Genomic DNA, 6,000 nt, shown 5'->3' on the forward strand with positions numbered 1-6,000 from the left:
AAGGTGTCTTGTAGAAATAAATACTGATTTGCTAATGGATGGTGTTTTTTTATCCTTTGCTTTACAAAAATTAGACCTCAAACCATTAAAGTCACCTATACTAAATACACCAGTTCTCTAGGATAAGCTGTATTGGCAAAATAAGTGCCTAAGGAATATATTACAAAGTATGGCTTGGAGTAAACAGTGTCCAACACAACTTAAATTATGATAATTATTGTAATTAAATGGTGAATTAATTATAAAGGTCAATTCCAAGTTAATCTCTGCTAAAATTGTGGGTTATCTATTGGTACATTGGCTATCTATAGAAATAGATTTAGTATGGAAAATATGTTGTCATAAAGTCCAAGGGGTCTATTTATCAAACCCCGGGTGGACATGATTCGCTATAACGAATCATGTCCGCTGTGCATTGCTAAATACCGACAGCATACGCTGTCGGCATTTAACATAGCACAAGCATTTCACAAGAAATGCGTGTGCAATGCCGTACCCTGCACATTCGCGGCCAACCTAAAAGGTGGCGCACGAGTTAAGAAGCAGCGGTCTTAAGACCGCTGCTTCTTAAAGGGACACTGAACCCAAATTTTTTCTTTTGTGATTCAGATGGAGCATGCAATTTTAAGCAACTTTCTAATTTACTCCTATTATCAAATTGTCTTCATTCTCTTGGTATCTTTATTTGAAAAAGCAAGAATGTAAGTTTAGATGCCGACCTATTTCTGGTGAACAACCTGAGTTGTTCTTGCTGATTGGTGGATAAAATCACCCACCATTAAACAAATGCTGTCCATGGTTCTGAACCAAAAATTGTCTCGCTCCTTAGCTTAGATGCCTTCTTTTTCAAATAAAGATAGCAAGAGAGCAAAGAAAATTTGATAATAGGAGTAAATTAGAAAGTTTCTTAAAATTGCATGCTCTATCTGAATCACGAAAGAAAAAAATTGGGTTTAGTGTCCCTTTAACTACAGTTTCTGCCGAGCCAGAAACTACGCTGGGAGATAGCAGCATCTTCTGCTTGGTGAATCTCCCCCTAAGGGTGGACATACTGAATGAACCCAACATATAAATAAATAATCCAAATGGGATGTAAAAAAAAGAAATATTCATGAAAGGTATTTGAAAATCCATAAAGGAATTAAATAATAATAATAGTATGCAACACTTAATCATTCATAGACAGTACCTCTTTACCCTTTACTTCTGTGAAAGCTTCACTTTAAATTGTCAAACCACAATCAACTTATTATACTTTTAGGTGAGTGTTTTCTTATATTGGACTTATTAATTTTGTATTGTTTTAGTTATTACTCCCACGAGAGAACACTCCTATAAGTTACTCACATATTTTAAAGCCTATCCCAAAAGAAACATTCAGCAGAAGTGTTAGTCATTAGCAATATGTTGTTTTCATTAAATTTCATTGTTTTATTTTGGATCAAGAAATATTTCCGTTAAACCCACCTATGTTGCTTGGATTCCATGTTTTTGCACTGATATAAAGAGAGCCCTATACTGAGTTGTGTATAATACTCTGCAGAGAATTATTCTGAAAAATCAGAAATGAAAACTATTACTGATATCCACTCTTGAAAAGAAGAGTCCACTTGAATGGTCTTGTACAAAGTAAATAAAATGTATACTTATACACAAACTTTGAGTAATTATTTAGCAAGCTATAGATACAGTAAGTGAATTACTGTTTGACAATGAGCAAAATAGTATATGGAAAGTATAATGGAAAGTGGTAGTGTAGGGACATAAAAATGGATAGACAGATAAGAGTATTGTGGCCACTGATACATAGGTTGGATAACACTAGTAAAGGTTGAATGGAAACCAGTAACACCTTAAATGAGCATATCATAGACCTATAAATATGTTTTTATGTTTTCATACTTTTTAATAAAATAAACACTACTGGATACAGGATATATAGTCCCCATGCCTTTTATGTTCCTAGCAACAACAAAAAACAACATATAGGTATGGGTCACACATTTTCTTCATACTTATGTATAGGTGGAGGCAAACATAATTCAACTTAGTGAGGTCTTAAATAAAAAACAATCTTATGGACCATTAGATTACCCATGCCTCCCCAGTATCCATTAATTATGCATATAGCAATATGTTTCTAAAACCAACAGAGGGAACAGATTATAAATGTAATTTTATAAATCATTGAACTCCTAACATCACATGCAATACTAGTTATTCCTCAGTTGTTATAGGTAAAAACTTACTTAAATATCATAGCATTAATATTTTATTAACATTAATTCTCAAAGTGTCTGTTCACAGATAAAGGTAATCCTTGTGTTTGTTAGTTTGGAAGAGGATTGATTCCATTTGCAAAATTCCAACTTCATTATTGAATTTATACTCCAGTGTCCAGCATTCACCACATAGTAGAAATGTTCAAAATTATAAGCTCTTTGGAGTGCTAAGCTGAGAGTGCGCTACTAGTGGAGTTCATCATGTAGTTAATAATGAGCACAACACATAACTCACCACTTGTAATACAAGCACAAGGAGCAATTTTAATAGCGCTTCCTGCTCTATTTATTAAAAGTATAGGGAGCACTAAAAAAAAGTTTTGGCCTTTTTAAGATGCTATAGTTTAAATATTTAACCCTCCATTTGTAATACCATATTTGTCAGATTTGACATTACTGGTCTTTTTATGGGGGTGCCGCTTTCAATAGTGTGGTCTCACCACCAGTGGCGAGACTGCGCTATTTTAGCAAGCCTTCCGGAGGGAGGATCTAAAAGCTTGGTCTTGCCACTTGCGGCAAGACCCACGCTATTATAGCCACACAATCCATTAACGACCAGCGACGTACAGGGTATGTTGCGGTAGTTAAGGGGCTAAATATATGTAGCTTTGTTTTTAACAATAAAGACATTTTACAAATATATATCACAGGATTACAGTTGACTCTTCAGTGGTTAACCCCTTAATGACTGAGGACGTGCAGGGTACGTCCTCAGAAAAAAGGCAGTTAATGCCTGAGAACGTACCCTGCACGTCCTCAGTCTGGAAAGCAGCTGGAAGCGATCCTGCTCGCTTCCAGCTGCTTTCCGGTTATTGCAGTGATGCCTCGATATCGAGGCATCCTGCAATAACATTTTTAAGCCATCCGGTGCAGAGAGAGCCACTCTGTGGCCCTCTCTGCACCGGAGATTGTTGGCTTACCGGCGTTGGTGGGTGGGAGGCTGGTGGGAGGCGGGTGGTGGCCATCGATGGCCTTGGCGACTTGCAGGAGGGGCGGGATCGTGGGCGTGGGCGGTCGGGGGCGCGCACTGGCGCGCGCGCGTGCACGGAAGGGCGGGGGCGGGCGCGTGCACGGGGAGGGAGCGGGTGGGAACCGCTACACTACAGAATAAAGTAAAAAAAAAAAGCATACAAAAGGGAATAAAAGTTTTTTTATTTATAAATCAATTAAGGTGTTGGGGTTTGTCTGTTAGGGGGGGTGAATCTACACTACAGAATTTATATTTTTGTTTTAAAAAAACACGTTTTTTTCTTGAAACTGGGTACTGGCAGACAGCTGCCAGTACCCAAGATGGCCCCCAATATTGCAGAGGGGGAGGGTAAGAGAGCTGTTTTGGGGGTGGATCAGGGAGGTTGGGGGCTAAGGGGGGATTCTACAAAGTAGCATATGTAAATATGCTTAAAAAAAAAAGAACAAATTAAAAAAACCTTTTATTTTAGTACTGGCAGAGTTTCTGCCAGTACTTAAGATGGCGGGGACAATTGTGGGGTGGGGGAGGGAAGGGAGCTGTTTGGGAGGGATCAGGGGGTCTGATGTGTCAGGTGGGAGGCTGATCTCTACACTAAAGCTAAAATTAACCCTGCAAGCTCCCTACAAACTACCTAATTAACCCCTTCACTGCTAGCCATAATATACGTGTGATGCGCAGCAGCATTTAGCGGCCTTCTAATTACCAAAAAGCAACGCCGAAGTCATATATGTCTGCTATTTCTGAACAAAGGGGATCCCAGAAAAGCATTTACAACCATTTGTGCCATAATTGCATAAGCTGTTTGTAAATAATTTCAGTGAGAAACCTAAAATTTTGAAAAATTTAACGTTTTTTTAAATTTGATCGCATATGGTGGTGAAATGGTGGCATGAAATATACCAAAATGGGCCTAGATCAATACTTGGGGTTGTCTACTACACTACACTAAAGCTAAAATTAACCATACAAGCTCCCTACATGCTCCCTAATTAACCCCTTCACTGCTGGGCATAAAACACGTGTGGTGCGCAGTGGCATTTAGCAGCCTTCTAATTACCAAAAAGCAACACCAAAGCCATATATGTCTGCTATTTATGAACAAAGGGGATCCCAGAGAAGAATTTACAACCGTTTATGCCATAATTGCACAAGTTGTTTGTAAATAATTTCAGTGAGAAACCTAAAGTTTGTGAAAAAATTTGTGAAAAAGTGAACAATTTTTTTTATTTGATCGCATTTGGCGGTGAAATGGTGGCATGAAATATACCAAAATGGGCCTAGATCAATACTTTGGGATGTCTTCTAAAAAAAAATATATACATGTCAATGGATATTCAGGGATTCCTGAAAGATATCAGTGTCCCAATGTAACTAGCACTCATTTTGAAAAAAAGTGGTTTGGAAATAGCAAAGTGCTACTTGTATTTATGGACCTATAACTTGCAAAAAAGCAAAGAACATGTAAACATTGGGTATTTCTAAACTCAGAACAAAATTTAGAAACTATTTAGCATGGGATTTTTTTGGTGGTTGTAGATGTGTAACAGATTTTGGGGGTCAAAGTTAGAAAAAGTGTGTTTTCTTCCATTTTTTCCTCATATTTTATAAAAAAAATTAGAGTAAATTATAAGATATGATAAAAATAATGGTATCTTTAGAAAGCCCATTTAATGGCGAGAAAAACGGTATATAATATGTGTGGGTACAGTAAATGAGTAAGAGGAAAATTACAGCTAAACACAAACACCGCAAAAATGTAAAAATAGCCTTGGTCCCAAACGGACAGAAAATGGAAAAGTGCTGCGGTCATTAAGGGGTTAAAGGGACAGTCTACCATAGAATTGTTATTGTTTTAAAAGATAGATAATCCCTTTATTACCCATTCCCCAGTTTTGCATAACTAACACAGTTATATTAATATACTTTTTACCTATGTGATTACCTTGTATCTAGGAACCTTCTTCCAGCCCCCTGATCACATGACTGTGACTGTTTATTATCTATTGTCTTAAATTTAGCATTGTTTTGTGCTAGATCTTAAATAACCCCCTGTGCCTGAACACAGCGTTATCTATATAGCCCATGTGTACTTTCTGTCTCTTTGTGTTGAAAAGAGATTTAAATAGCATGTGATAAGAGGCAGCCCTCAAAGGCTTAGAAATTAGCATATGAGCCTACCTAGGTTTAGTTTAAACTAAGAATACCAAGAGAAAAAAGCAAATTTGATGATAAAAGTAAATTGGAAAGTTGATTAAAATTAAAAGTCCTATCTGAATAATGAAAGTTTAATTAATACTAGACTAGTAGTGTCATGTCTGACTCATTCAATCGTTTGTGTAAAATGTGTAAAATGTTAAATCTCCAGTTTATAAAAATGAATAGATTGTGCTAGAATGTATTGTTTATTTGGAGATGCAGAATAAGGGAACTACGTTTCACAACGACCAGAAACAATGTTGATTTTGATGTTACAGTTCAAGTAATCAAAGTTTATTTTGCTATTTTTTTATATATATATTTTTTTTAAATTAGCTTTTCTTCATATTATTTTTTCAGATTAATCCTGGCGTTTTTGATTTGGCAAGAGCAGAACATTTCAGAATTCTGTGTTAGATGTTTTACAGCTCAATGGCTCTCAGTAACAGCTCATGAGGGAAAAATTGCACCCCAGGTGCATTAGTGTTAAATGAGCGTTCTTTAAAGTGAAGCTGGAAACATTTGTTGGTATAATGTTCCTGCCCTCAATTT

This window comes from Bombina bombina, chromosome 6, assembly GCF_027579735.1.
Source record: "Bombina bombina isolate aBomBom1 chromosome 6, aBomBom1.pri, whole genome shotgun sequence".
Classification (NCBI taxonomy): Eukaryota; Metazoa; Chordata; class Amphibia; order Anura; family Bombinatoridae; genus Bombina; species Bombina bombina.